General features: G+C 43.2%; 1 protein-coding gene across 8 annotated transcripts in view; it reads right to left on the bottom strand.

The window, feature by feature from the left end:
- Positions 1-15,630, bottom strand: part of LOC125887535 (kelch-like protein 25) — a 144,631-nt gene extending 129,001 nt beyond the window's left edge. For 5 of the 8 annotated variants that reach the window (XM_049574441.1, XM_049574444.1, XM_049574439.1 and 2 more), the window contains exon 1: positions 15,430-15,629. The gene's annotated coding sequence lies outside the window, so the exon portion shown is untranslated. Of the gene's footprint in view, positions 1-832; positions 852-15,429 lie in introns of those variants that run through there. The other 3 variants (XM_049574446.1, XM_049574442.1, XM_049574438.1) reach the window with 3 other exon arrangements.
- Positions 15,631-15,921: the final 291 nt, after the last annotated feature.

Below are 15,921 nucleotides of genomic sequence, written 5' to 3'. Positions count from 1 at the left end.
CACACGTACTACTAGGCAAATAAATTCATCGCACAAACATTTTTTTCCATCGCATGTGCGACATATATGTCACACTGTACAGCCCTGGAGAAGGAAAAAGTGGTATCCGTACATCTCTAATTAAAGTCCTCCATTATTATGTAATTTATAAACTTTTATTGTGAAGCACCAAAATAAGGAAATATTGAGTTTTCGAGCAGAAACTTCCCACACCTTCTGATATGGTGGACATGGAACATGGAACTGTAAAATAAAGCAGATATCTATTCATTCATTCATTCATCTTCTAACCGCTTCATCCTCTTGAGGGTCGCGGGGGGCTGGAGCCTATCCCAGCTGACAGCGGGTGAGAGGCAGGGTACACCCTGGACAGGTCGTCAGACTATCGCAGGGCTGACACATAGAGACAAACAACCATTCACGCTCACATTCACACCTACGGACAATTTAGAGTTATCAATTAACCTAGTCCCCAGTCTGCATGTCTTTGGACTGTGGGAGGAAGCCGGAGTGCCCGGAGAGAACCCACGCTGACACGGGGAGAACATGCAAACTCCGCACAGAAGGGCTCCCACGCCCGGGATCGAACCGGCAACCCTCTTGCTGTGAGGTGAGAGTGCTAACCACCACACCACCGCGCCGCCCGCAGACCACCGTGCCGCTCGCAGATATCTAGGTAAAGTAAAAACAGGACACTGAAGAGAAACTGAGTACTGAGAGCTGAACACACAGAGACTTCAAAAAACACTTTTCTCTCTGGTCTCCTGCAGGCAGAGGTGAGTTCAGTGTCACAACCCATAAGCTTGTTTGAGGGGGAGAACGTCACCACTACCTTCTTGAGGGTCGGCAGCCCGGCCTTTGGATCTGCACTGGAGAAGATCCATCTCTGGTGCAGCTCAGCATGACATGGCGTGTCTTAACTGGGAACGGAAATCAGCGCAGCCAAAAGTTAGGGTGAAAAAGGCCCACATTATCATACGTTTGCTACCGCGGTCATACAGTTCATCTCATAGACTGATTTGGCATAGCACGTGCAACATACAGACCAACAGATTAAGCAGCACTGTGTCTCTCAGTCTTACTGGATAACTTGTGAGTGAGTGAGTGAGTGGGCTGCAGCTGTCCGGAGAGTGTCCGGCAGCTGAGTCCAGGGCAACGGAAAGCTATGTAACTATGACTGCTCACTACATCACAGAGGAGTGAGAGATGAGAAGCCCTGTGCTGCAGACATGCCCCCTCTATGAGAGTCACACAGGCACAAATCTGCCGCAGGTACTGACAGAAGCAGTGGCAAAGTGGAAGATAGAGAGGCCAAATATTAATATCCCAGTCACAGCAGATAATGCTAAAAACCAAATCAATTCAGCGCAGTGCTATCGGCCAGTGGGATGGCTCCGATCAGCTGAGCCCAGGTAGACCGGCCCCTACATTATGCCGCTCCTGGCAGTATGGCAGGAGACGCCAGCGAGTGAGAAATGAGCCAGAAGTCCTCTGCGTTTTAAGCCTACCACAGCATTTTACACCGTTCAAAGTCCGCGAAATAGGTACGTTTCCCTGTGGAATATCATCCATCTGGTCATCAGCCTCACCTTGGAAGTCCCCGCCATGGATATATCAAGGGATCCTATGGAGCCTCCACACCCGAAACAACACCGGAGCGTTATGGCATTCACCCACGGTCCCGTGAGTTGGTTACTTATCATGTGTTTGGGAACTGAACTGAATCAGAGCAAACAGTGGATTTTTCTTTACTTCCTTGTTTACGGGAAAACCTGGGGTGGAGTTTTCTTTTGTTTGACAAACTGTGTGGATTGAACTGAATTGAACTGTGATGTGTTATTTGGAAATCCTGGAGTGGAGTTTTTTGTTTGACTTGGACTGAACTGACTGAACGGAACGGAAAGGATCTTTTCTTTCGTGAAAAAAATATATACTTTCCTGAAACTGATTACTGTTGTATTTGTATTTTTGAAAATTGAGTATAATTCTTTTGCTCTACAGAAACCAGGTAAAATCAATCTAATTGTGGTGTTAAGGGACCTGTTTTATGGGTTTTATGGTTCCTTTGTGGGGTTTGACTGAGTAAAAGAAAACTATTTGTTTCATGTGTCAAACCGCTACAACTTATGATATGTTGGATTGTTATCTTGAGCAGCAGGCAGTTATATACTCTGCACTGACAGACAAGACCCTGAAGAAAAATGTCAGAGACATCATCACCTTGTCTGATGATGATGATGTGAAAGTGGCAGAGGAGGTCCTCCAGGTGCTCAAAATCCTCAAAACAGTTACAACTGTGTTGAACACTGAAACTGCACCATCTGTGTCCATGATCCTGCCTCTGAAAACAAGGATTCTACAATCCATAGCCCCAAGTGAGGAAGACAGCACCATCACAAGAGATGTCAAGACTGCCATTAGAGAGGACCTGAAGCCCAGATACACTTCACCCCCTACTCTACAGGACTACCTTCACAGATCTACTGCACTGGATCCAAGGTTCAAGTCCCTGTCTCACCTAGACCCTGCCCTACGCCAGAGGACATACAGTGATCTCACCACTGAGATTGTGAGCAGTCTGGGCGTTGAAGAGATAAAGAAAAAAAAAATCCTTTTTAAAAATGCTATATTTTACATATTTTTATTTTGAATAATAATGGCTTTTATTAAATCTTATTGCCACATTTTTCATGCCTATGAAATATGAAAATAAATAATTGGTTTAATTAATCAAGTATTTTTTTCTGCAGGGTCAAGCTGCAGAGCCAACAGGAGCAAACTTGGACACATCTCCTCCATAAAAGAAGTCGGCCATGGCAGAGCTTTTTGGAGAGACCTTTGCAGCAAGACTTCTGCTGACACCATCAAAGAGGAGGTGGCATCCTACCAGGCAGCAAGCAGCATTCCAGTAGATGGTGATCCACTGACATGGTGGAAAAGCAATGAGCGTAAATACCCTCGCATTGCCATGATAGCAAGATGCTATCTCGCTGTGCCTGGCACTTCAGTGCCTCGCGAGCAGGGCTGTTTTAAGACACTCTGGGGGCCCCAGGGAAGAGGCACCTTGGAGGACCCCCCCGCATCCGACACTCAGAAGACATGAAGCGGTAAGGTAAGGTGCAATGCCTGTGACAGTGTGGAGTGTTGAAACAAACAATAGTGCATTTGCACTTTCACTCATTAAGTCAAATTACTGATAGCACAGTGTGAAAATACTCCACTACAAGTAGCCTTAAAGCCGCATGTAGGCCTATTATCAGCAGATTGTATATACACGTATGTAGCATATGCCATTTTTTCTGGCTCTCAGTGCCCTCTGGCGTATGCCAGTTATTTCTCCTTGTGCCTCTGCTGCACTCCTGTTGTCTTACAGAATGCAAATTGAAGCCTATCTGTTTAACCTAAGTGTTGATGTTGTTACAGAAGGTAAATAAATCACATCAAATCAATTAGTTCTCAGGTTGAACCCAAATAAAGTGACTGTTAACTGATCAGTTTATGAAGTGACATTGTTATGCAAAATTGATACTGCAGTTCTCAAGGAACTGTGGTGCTTCATATCACAGCGGTGCCTGGATAGTGTGACATGTGTGGTTGTGCTGCTGCCATGGTCCTGCCAGATGCCTCCTGCTGCTGCTATCATTAGTCATACTTCCACTGTTATTATACATATATGATTATTGTCACATATGTATACTATCAGATATTAATACATACTTTCAACATATTGTACCACAATAGCCACAATTATAATTATAATATTATTACTTTCATTAATGTTGTAAGCTACTGTCATTACTGTCTGTCCTGCATCTCTCTCTCTGTCTCTCTCTCTCTCTGTCTCTCTTTCTGTCTCTCTTTCTCTTTCACATTGTGTCAGCTAGTAGGGGGCCCCATTAGGGAGGTCTCCTAACGTGTCGTCGTTGCAGTATCTAAGGGGGTTTCAAGTTGTGTCGTTGATTACGGACCAAATGTCAGCAGTCTCTGGGAGGCCCCCTCTAGCCACTTGCAAGCAGCAGCTAGTAGGGGGCCCCATTAGGGGGGATTCCAATGTGTTGTCGTTGTTGCAGTGTCTATAGGGATTCCATCATATTGTCATTGATATGGACCAATGTCAGGAGTCTCTGGGGGCCCCCTTCCAGCTCAGGGCCCTAGGCAATTGCCTAGTTTGCCTGTCCGGTTGCGACGGCCCTGCTCGCGAGAGGGTGTTCTCGACAACAGGGGACATAGTGACTGCAAAGAGGTCTACACTCTCCACAGACAATGTAGACATCCTTATCTTTTTGAAAAAGAATTTGAAATTATAAGCTCAGGTATGCTTTGCTTTCTTTCTTTTCTTCTTTTTCAATGATGTGGACATAGGCTAGTTTTTAATTCACTCTCCATGTTTAAAGGAAGAAGATATCATGCCTTCTATTGCACTTCAAGCTGTTTTTAATTAGACTTGCACCGATTACAATTTTTTGGGCCAATGCTGATTTCTGATTTGCAGAGTGTCTGGATGGCCGATTCCGATTTTGGCCGATTCAGATTTCATTTTTTTCAAACCACTTTACAGCACACAAGATATTGCAATATTTTCTATCTTTGCTTTATTAGAACATTTTAACAAAGATACAACCAACTTTTCAATAATCATCTCAAACAAACAAATAAAAACAGTGACACAGGTTAAGAAACATTTTCCTTTTTGCCCAAATATAACTTCAGGTACAGTATTAAAATAAATAAGTAAAAAAGGCATACATAAATAAAAACAAAGATAAATAAAATAACAATTCTTGATGTAAAGCATTTGTGGGTAATTTCTTTACAAGACAAAAAAGTAAAAATATCTCCTGTGGAAAATTCACACAGGTCTTCATATGCACATCTTCGGCACGCCGACACACGCCTCGTCAGTTTCAAGCGGCACAGTGCAGCAGTGAGAGCTCTGCAGTTCAGTTTAACACGGACAATTAACAACTTTCTCCTTTTTTTTACCAGCCAGGCAGATATTTTACCAGCCAACCAAATAATTAATAATTTAAAGGAAAAAAAGTTAAGTCACTTAATGCTGCCGGTGGATGAGACTGGGGGGTGGCAGCAGCGGGAGCAGCAGCAGCAACATTAACCTCCGTCTCTTGGTTGTCGGTCGGTCTGCCTCAGCAAAAGAACCTGCCTCAGCAGGTTCTTTTGCTTTAGTTTTTTGTTTTTTTGCGGGAGGCTCCACAATACCTGGCCAGCATCGCCACGATACTTTTTCTTACTTCTTCTTCTATGGGGGTTCAGACCATGGAGGTACTTTAACAATAGGTTCGTTTGAGATGAGCCAGGCCTGCACAGATTCGATCACCGGCGATCGGCACACAATGCATGCTGGTTAGTTTTGCGTCCGACTTCATCCCGACTTGCTCTGACGTATTACAAACGTGGACGGTGATAAAACCGCGAGAGCGAGGCGGCCGCAGTTTTTAGAGCCAGGTGCTGCAGTTGCTCTCCACCGACTGCACCGCCTGGCTCTCACCTGATCTAACAGCTGATTGGTTTAGATGTCGACTCAACAAGATGACGTGTTAGATAAACTTTTCATTTTTGTTGAATTTTAGAGATTAAGATTGTATTTGTCTGATTTGAAGGTTTATTCTGTAACAGAAAACATGTTGTGTGACTGATGGTGAAGTTAAGTCATCAGAGACTAAATAGCTCTACATTCATCATAAACTATACAGAGTCTACTGTATATTAATATTGGACTTTTTTAATTATTGAAGTATTTAGCAACACAGACTTGTGGTCAGTGGGATGTGAGGATTCTTAAAATAACATCTGTAGCCTACAGATGTGAAGCCCTGACTGTATCTGACTGAGCCTTAATGAAAGCTGTTGTCTTGTATTTTTTTCCTCTGAAAATATGAACCTTATAGTCAAGCACAGTTTATTTAGCCTGTATAGTTGAGGGGACAGGACAAACTGATATGATGCTGATTTACAGGGGAATTCATGTAAAATGGAGGATAAACCATGAACATAAACTACAGATCACCTGCAAAGCATTTTAATAAATTAATCTATTATAATTAAAACAACTGGAGACTGAGAACAAACTGATATATGGGTCTGATCACTTTTTTAAAAAACTGACATCATTCCAGACTGGATCTAAGTGTGACTGTGACTTCCTGTACAGACTGAAGGCTGCTGGAAACTGTCAGGAAACTGTCTGACTTCACCGCGGCTTTTTGTCACCGCCCCCCACTGCGGCTGCCTGCTCTCGTCTACTTTCCAGGCGAGGCGCAGCTCATCTTGAATGAGCCTATTAGCAAAGTAGTGGAGTGAGAGAGTGGTACATCCTGTCAGCCGAGGGGTTTCCTATCTGTGCAGCTGAGCACCACAGCACCTCCACGGACTATTACATCCAGACGGTCCCAGTGTTTCCTCTGCAGGCTCCACTTCACTCAGCTTCACTCAGCTGCCCAACAAACCTGCTGCTTCTTCCAACTTTAACCTGAATAACAAACCTCGGGGCTCGGTGCTCTGGTTGGATCCAAACGGAGAGCCAGGGCTAGCTGGGAAGCTAGCGGAGGCTAACTGGCTGTGCTTCCCTCCGGTCATGCTGCAGCTAACGCTCCGCTAGCCTCACAGCTGCGCCTCGCCAACGAGCGTAACAACAGCTATCCACCTTGGCACGCTGTGTTTACGTCATGACTGATGCACTTACGTGACCAAAGATCGTCTCTGCCTGAAATACACATTACTCTGCCAGGAAACCAGCCGATACCAGCATCGTTCTCCAGTAACAAAAAATGCATTTTTCTCTGGTAAAAAAAATAACTCGCCAGAGTGGTGAGTGGTCTTAAAAATTTACCAGCCAGAGACAAAATCTACCCATAATTGGCGAGTGGCGAGTGTTAGTTTTGGACCCTGGTGTGCGTGAATGATTAAGGTGAGAAGCCGCCCATGTTTCACTTCCTCACATCGTCCAAGCCATGAGCTGCACATGTGTGTGTGCGTGTGTGTATGTGTGTGCGCTGCTGATGTTACACAATGTCAATCATGCGGCGCGCTGGGAATTTGACCGGAGTTTTAAATCTGCATATTTTAGACTGACCGGCCGGTCGCAGGTCATGGCCGATCACGTGAAAACCGGCCCGGTTCCGAGCATTGCCGATTAATCGGTACAAGTCTATTTTTAATTCACTGTCCACATTAAAGGAAGAAGATATCATGCCTTATTGCACTTAAAGTTGTTTTTATATAATTTAAAATTGTAATTAAACATTGGATGGACATCTTTAGTTGAATGCTGTTTTAATTTAATGGGCAAAAGTGTTTTACAAAATAAATGGAGGACAAAGTTATATTTGTCGTCTTTTTTTTTTCTGATCCGAAAAAAATTATCCAATCAGTGACTCAAAACCGTGATACGATCTGAACCATGAGTTTTTTTATCCGTTGCACCCCTATTAATGAGGCAATTTAAATAATATGAATACCAAAACATTTCTGATTAACATTAACATTTATTGAAACATCAGTGTTTCCCCTACCATTATATAAGGGGGGCACTCCCCCACCAGATCACAATAGAAGTCATTTAAGGTTACCTTTCCTATAGAACAGGGTCCTATTTCAGAAAGCAGGCTGAACAAACTCTGAGCCTAATCCCGATCTCTCAGTTGACTGAGCCTGAGCTGGGAAACTCTGAGTTTTCAGTTCCAGAACAGCTGATCAGAATCATTCAATCAACTCTGAGTATGTTCAGCCTGAGGAACGCGCCTTCATGGCGAGCACCACAGGCCATCATCAACTGAGTGCAGTATGGATGGGCAAACGATCAAAATTCATTATTCAATCATCAAAAAAATTAACGATTAATTATCGATTAATTGATAAGAGAGTATTTCAAAAGAGAGAAAACAAAAGAGTGCAGTGCAGACTGTCGCCGCAAGAGAGCGCAGCTGCCCCAGTTTTGAGCTTCAACCCCCCAGGCCAAAGAGGAAGAATGGCACGCATGCGCAGTTCACCCCTGGGTGTTTACAACCGTTGCCAGCCAGAGTTACAGGCTTCAGTTTTCAGCAAAACCTCCGTCTTTCAATGGCGTAGTGTTTTCAGAGGCCTCAAGGGAAGCCGCCGAGGCTTTGGAGAGCGATGAGAGCCTCCGTCTGTTTCTGATTTTTTGCCTGGCATAGGTCCGGCGGGGGTCTCGTAGGCCCGTCGAGCCGCCGTGCTCGCCGGGCGGAAGGGTCTCATTGGCACGGTGACTCGCCGGACCTATGCCAGGCATTGTAGGGGAAACACTACGACTATCGATCAAAATTATTTGTCATCAATCAAAAGCCTTAACAATCATCGATAATCGAAAATAGATGCCCATCCCTTGAGTGCAGATTTTCAGTGGCAGGAAGCAGAAAGACACGTGTTTCATCCCAGCTGAATCAGAGATTTTAATGACCGCAAATGAAGACATGAAAAAAAATCTAATACGGCAGCTGCAGACAAACAGCATGAGGTGTGATGAGAACAGACTGCAGAGCATGTTAATAGGTAATGTGAAGTGACGTTTGTAATGTGATGAGTTAATGTGTGTCTAAAATACAGAAAATATAGAAACATTTTTATATCACAACAGTGCTCATATATTTTAATATAATTTGCTAAATCCTCTTATTCAGCTGTAATCTGATGGAGCTGATGGAACACTGACAAACCTGCAGTTCTGTGGAATTCCTCTTTTTTTAAAGATTATTTCTTGGGCTTTTGTTGCCTTTAATGGCAAAACAGCATAACGTTAAGAGGAGAAGGGGAACGACACGTGCAGGAAGCTGCAGGCTGGGCTTGAACCCGCAGCCGCTGCATCAAGGACTGTGCATCAAATTACGAAGCATCCGCTTAATCCATTAAGCCACCGCAGCTGCATTGTAAATACTTTGATAATCAATCCTGGTTTATGCCCAGGGAAAACCACAAAAACGGGCCAAAGTCTTTTCAGAACCAGAGTCACTTTTCTTACGGCCCAACAAACCTTTGCCTCACTGATGTGTAAATCCATGATGTGTAATATATGATATATCTGTGTGGAACAGATCGTTAAGATAAATGATACAGTGTGAGGTGAAATTATATCTTTCATATAGTCACTCCTCTGGGCGGACATCCAAACGGGGTCTAATCACCTTCTCCTTACGCAACAGCCTCTAAATGAACTGTGCCCCAACGTCCACGACTTCATTCACAAAAGGACACGCCATGTTTCTCCCACCTGCAACACGCTCAGCCTCAGGCTTAGATGAAGCAAACCTGCTTGCTCGCAGGTTTGCTTCAGGGAGTAAGTTGCCATAGTAACTGATTCAGGGTTTCACTGAGCTGGCTTTGTGAAACGGAAAACTTTGAGTTCTCCTCATCTCAAGCTCAACATACTCAGAGTTTTCACTAATCCTGCTTTCTGAAATAGGGCCCTGGTCTATACCTTGTCCTTTCATTAAACAAACTTAATAGCTAGGGGTGTGCGATATGGACAAAAAATAATATCTCGATATTTTGGGGGATTTTGAAGATAACGATAATTAGACGATATTCTTTTAAATATGTGTTTTTAACAGCCTGAGTTGTAGCTCATTAATTGTTTCTCATGGATGATATTAATGGAAAAATGTTCTTAACATTTCTTGCTGCTTTTTTATCTGCTCTCTCTGTTTGACTCTGGTGACGGCCTTTTGTAGCATCAATTCCGGGTCCATTTGCAACTGTTCAGATAGGCGTTTGTCCCGCAGACTCACCACAAGCCTGTCCCTCACCATCTCATCATGTAGAGCCCCGTAACCACAGTGCTCCGCCAGGCAGTGCAGCGCCGTAATGAAACTGTCGGCCATCTCGCCCGTTTCTTGAAGCCGCTGATTAAACTTTGCTCTCTCAAAGATCACATTCCTGCGATTCTCTTCTGCTTGGGTCCCTAATCCAGAAGCAATGCGGAATCTGTCGAAACGTTTAATCCATTTAGGCCAGTCTTCAGCCTTGAAGGTGAACTTTTCCGGCGGGGAGACTTGAAACTGTGCCATGTTGCCGCTTCGTTCAGCTAACTGTGGCTAGGCTAGGTAGCTCCGTAGACGGTCTTCCGGTACTGCGAACTTTAGCCCGACAAGCTGGGACCTGTCACTACAGTTGACCCACGTCTTCCGAAGCTGCTGGAGCATCCGTGGGCGGTGTTGCTATGTTGTCTTGCTAATGTTTGTTTAGCAGCAGGCTAACCTGACGGGAAGGTGCCAGTGAGAGATCATGTGACCACCTAGGCGTACTGTGGCGTGCTGCTGCACGCAAGTTACGTAACTCTTGTTCAGTGAATGTGTGGGGTTTCAACCTTTCAGCGTGTGTTTTCAGTTGTTTTTGTGAAGTCATTTGCATACTCGATTACGTAAATTTGCACATCGTTAAAACAACAATGACGATATTATCGTTAAAAATATATATATCGCCCACCCCTATTAATAGTCTTATGTTATTTATCAATATGTCATTTCTGTCTCTACATGGTTGCACGTTTACAATTCTCCTCTGCTCTCTGTAACAAGCACAGCGGAGTTTGGCCCCAGTGTGTGTGCGCACACATACACACACAGGTGAGCACACTAGAGCACGTGTTGGGCTGCATTTTCCCGACCCGAGTGAGACAATTATAACCGAGCCCGGCCCAAACCCCGAGCAGAGCCGTTCCAGCACTTGAATAAGCCATAACACAATAGCACAGCACTGCTGCTGCACACTGCCATTTTTTTGTTTGAATCAACGCATTGACGCGAATTATTTGCGTCGACGTATTAACGTAGTCGATGACGTCAACACGTCGCCCCAGCCCTAATCATAATGCAGATTTCAGTGAACCATCATGGGGATGCATTGTGTGAGTACTGTGACATCCTCAAACACATTTACCCCAATCTGACACAACCTGGATTTTCAGATCAAAAACAAACCACTAGCATTGAGTTCATAGAGAAGAAGAGGTATTACACATCTAGAGCACTTACTCCATCACAGCTCAATCATTCCTTACAAAACACTAAAACAGAGATATCGGTATAACAGCCTCTTGCAATATTCACAACTAAAGCACTGCTTAAAAAGGAAAATCAACACATTTAACATGTTTATGCAACCACCCCCAGTGTTTGATCAACTTAAGATCATAGCCATCAGTTTTCCACACATTTATATATTTTTGGAGGCTCACCACAATGAAAACATCTGCTGCCACCTTTTGATTGTGTATTTTTGGGGCTGGACCCAATTGAATGTAATTGATGCAATTTGAATGTATTTGCTGTTCTCTTATTATTTGCTCCACTGACAAAGGGCACCGATGGAACAGCAGAATGCCAGGCACAGTGAAAGTAAAACTTAGTCTTCAGTGCGCTGGCTCTTAAAGGAGCTATATGTAAGAAATCTAAAACAAATAGTCATAAAATCCTCCTAATATGTCACAGAGACTAAGGAATAAAGTTCATATAACATACTGATCTCACCGACAACAATAGCACAGCCAGAATATTTGCATTTAAAAAATAAAATAAAAATTACGGTCCGCAAATCAAAACGTTTATGTTTTGAATTTGTGTTTTGGCCTGTTGCGCCACCCACCGCCGTCTACCAGTCACACAGTCAGTAGAGTCTCAGCATCAGTTACAGTTACGACTGAGCTACAGCAGCACAGCAAGCAGCATTAGCAGTGTCCCGGTACATAGCATTAGCAGCTGGCTCCTCCTCAGCTGTATCCCGGCAGCAGCGTTAGCAGCAGAGAAGCCGGACTTGCTCGATCTTCGCTGGAAAACCGAAGAGCACAGACGCGGCGACGCGGCCCTGCCACAGCAGCCGTCCATTGGGCAAACAAATCAGTCTCCAGGGTGCCGCTGTCCAGCAACCTCGAATCTGTAGGGGAGGGGGGGCGGACACGACTCGCGGCAGTATTTTGAATTTGAGTGCAGTAACCGTTATGGCCACATTCTTACATACAGCGCCTTTAAGTTTGCTTTCACTCACCAACAGCTGCTACTTCCATCCATCTGTCTGATCTGATCAGCGCTGATACTAATATTTCTTAAACTTTGTGGGACATTCAATATTCTAAATTCTAATTTTTATTTGATAAGCAGAAATTAACAGATTCATAACTTCAAATTTCATCAGCATTTTCTCTATGCTTACTTATAAAGTGTGCTGGACATCAAAATTGCATGTCACGTGATAATATTAGCATGTCATTGGTATCGGCCAATATTGACTTTAAAATTAACTATTAGAATCAGCTGACATACTTCTTATTTTGCACAATGAATGAATATTTCATACACTGAAAAGCACTGTATTTCATGTCTCCATCTACTGGTCGTTAGGGTTGGGTCGTATGAGAAAAAAAAAACAAAAAACGGTCAGCTTTTTGTGAAAAACCGTATCAAGTCAGTAATACCGGATTTTCGTCACTTGGGGGCACAATTGACTCATTTCAAATAAAAAACAACCATAGGACAACAGAGTGACAGTAACACGTTGTTTCTTTTATTCCTTACAAATAAATTTGCAGGTTTAGTTTACTCAGTTAGTGCAAACAGGGGTTGCCTCCTTCGTCTGGCTCAAAGCCTAAGTTTTACCATATTGGCACATTCTTTGATTTATTCGAGACTAAATTGTCTGCCATTATCGACTCCCTGTCACTGATAAACAAACTCCAGGCTAAAGTAGAGGCCTCGGCGCATGCGCACTCGCACCCCCTAGCTCAGTCCCTGCCCCACCCCCACCCCCCTCTCTCTCCTGCTCGCTGTGTGCTTGGCGAAGAGGCAGACACAGGCTGTAAAATGACATATGCGGTCCGGACGGTCTCAAAAACAAAAAATCCCAGTCCAAGAATTGGTATTACCGAAAACCAACCCAACCCTACTGGTGGGCCATCATGACAAGAGTATACATGCGTTATATCATGTTCAGTGTTTCCCATACATTGACGAGACTATGGCGGCCCGCCATAGTCTCCAAAAATCGGCCAGATATGAAATGCCTCCGGTAAATGAACATCCCTCTGTAGTGCACCAGCTGGAGCGCCTACTGAGAATTCTCTGCCATCCCGTGCCAGGTGTCAATGTCCACTGGAACTATAGCAGCGTGCATGCAAGCGGCTGGAATTGGCGGATCGAGAGATCATAAAGTCACGCGATAATCTGCAGAAATCTCCTCTGAGCCCCACTTAGTGTTTGACTTCAGGCCTGGGGCCACCAACTTTGACGTCATATTGATAGATGTAGTGATGTGAAATATTATTCGGAGTTTTCATGAGTGTTTTATTTTGAAATTGACCGGATACTCTCATCTTTTCTGCACGTGACTTCCTGTTTGAATTATTTGGTCTGTGCAAATTGATGCGCCATCGTGCGGCGTCAGTCAAAAACAGACCCAGCGCGTATTTTTAGTGGAGCAGAGTGCCAAGACGCTTCTAGGCCGCGGCTAGGACACGGTGCAGCGTTTCTGGTGGAGCAGCGTACATTGACTTTAATGGCTGCGATTAGCTCCGGCACCTGCGCCTCAGCCACATCGCACACGCGACGGATCCAGTGGGTTGCCATAAATGGGCCTGTCCCTGAGGCATTCAACTACCAGAGGGCTTTTGAAATCTTCTTGAAGCCGCGTAAAATTAAATGCTCTGATTCAGGGTGCCGTACTTGCAAATTGTGAGGGAGGGAGAGAGGGAAGGAGGAAAGCAGTAATGCTTTAAAAATAAAATTAAAATTAAAAAAAATGCCCAAAGAAGCAGTAATTTGTGTCTGTTTGTGTGTAATTAATTTGAGTCTTACCTTTTGTTTTCTTTTCGTAGTGTGTATTTTGTATTGTTTTGTCTATCTGTAACTCTGTTTGTGAGTGTGTGAGAGAGTTTTAAAAGAATATTTTGTCTGCACATGATTTAAAATAATAAAATAGCCCTCCAGAGGCAGACCAGTACGCAAGTCATTTTTCTTTTGATTACTGAAATGTTTAACCACTAATCCTTAGCCATATTTTAAGTGTAACCATTCACCATAACATACCACTAGTGTTTTTATCAGTAAAAAAAAGAACATTTATCACACATAAAAAGCACAAACATGTTGAAATCCAGGCATATTCTGCCATCATAACTTGGCTCTCTGAATTCACCAGATTGATGCCTTTAAATCAAATATGTCCAAAATAGTCTCCAAAAATCCTGTGGGAAACACTGATGTTAATTCCACTACAGAGGAGACTTTATGACCACTAAAATTAGGTGGGGCAAAAGTGGATATATCTGTATTGGTATCAGTTATAGGCTAAATAAGTTGTTATATATCGGCATATCAGCAACAAAAATCCAACATCGTGCATCCCTATTTCATTAAAGGCTTTGGAAACATCACTGGCCCATAAAGGGCTCATTCTAAGAACCGAAAACACAACAAATCGTATTTTCAGGTGATTATACACTAAATAAAACATCCTCATTATGTTAGATTCCATTTCTGCCAATATATACCCGTAAATCCTACACCCTGGACCTTCAAATGGTTTATATACATGTACACTCAAAGATTAAAGAATTAACCAGCACTGGCAAATAATCACAGAATAGCGTCACGAAGCTACGAAAATGCTAATAAAAGAAGGTAAAGAAACGGGGAAAAAATACAAGGTAACCTGCTCTGACTGACAGGACACCGTGCATGAAATGGGCGAGAACACACTATCGTTACAATTTACTAATACGCACATTTACATTTACGCACAGTAAGAAGTCTACATTTTACAATAAATAGATTTAAGCTTAATTAGAAGTTGGCCGAAATTGTTAAATATCTCCCGGCGATTGGAAATTAGCTAGCAGTGGTTAGCTTGCAAGCTAATATCTGAATAACTTCCATTCCATTCTCCCAGTCACTGGCATGACTGGGAGAATGGAATGGAAGCAAGTTAGTGTCTCGCTCCAGTTAACACTTCGGTGTAACTGTTAACTAACCACGGTGTCGATTAATAAACATGACGATGAGCTTTTAAATACACCTGTCCATTTTATCAAATAGAAAATAACCAAATGTAGCTTTAACTACATACAGTAAACAATGTTGATCTATCCTTGCTAATGTATAACGTTAACGTTACCAACTTCAGTGTTGCTGATAGACATACCAAAGCACCTCAACTTTACTACTTGTTTCACAACAGCCTGTAAATAAATCACACACTGTGGTAATACCCACGATACAAAGACTTTATCTTCAATTTAACACCGCAGTACAGTGGCCGTGATGTCCCGGTGTGTTCATTAACTGATCAAGCACTAACGTTAAATGAGCTAATTTCTCTGACAACAATACACTTGAAAGACAGCTACCCAAAATTCCACTGTATGTGATTGACCGCATGTTAAAGACAAACAGAAATAGTTATTTTACTCACGATTATAATGCTTGTAGGTGTCACGTTAAATCCACAGAACGGATAGTGTCGGCTTCGTTGATAAAAACATTATATTTCAGTGACAATAGCTGAGATATACCTTGCCGTCTCTGCCTGTTCGACTGTTTTTTTTTTTTTTGTTTGCTTTTTTTTCTGAGGGAAAAAAAATTGATTCGTGACGGACGTCTTTCTAACCAATCCCCAGCGTCAACCCAATGCCAATGTCTCTCTCTTAGCCAATAAAGGAAGAGTAGGCGGGATATTAACTGCCTTGCCAACGCGACTGACATTTGATTGGACCAATCAACGCGGTTTACTTTATGCAAAAACTAAAAGCCAAGACCAATAAAATAAGTCAACTCAAAGTAGGCGGTATTTAGACGGCTGTATCAACCATAGACATGCATGTATCAACCATCAACCAGTGCCGTAGAATATAACAGAGTCGCGACAACGGAAGTCCAAAATGCTTGTGCGTCACGTGACTCATGT

The sequence above is a fragment of the Epinephelus fuscoguttatus genome, linkage group LG4, assembly GCF_011397635.1.
Source record: "Epinephelus fuscoguttatus linkage group LG4, E.fuscoguttatus.final_Chr_v1".
Taxonomy (NCBI): domain Eukaryota; kingdom Metazoa; phylum Chordata; class Actinopteri; order Perciformes; family Serranidae; genus Epinephelus; species Epinephelus fuscoguttatus.
The sequence above is the reverse complement of the archived record's forward strand: the minus strand, read 5'-3'. Positions and strand labels throughout refer to the sequence as shown.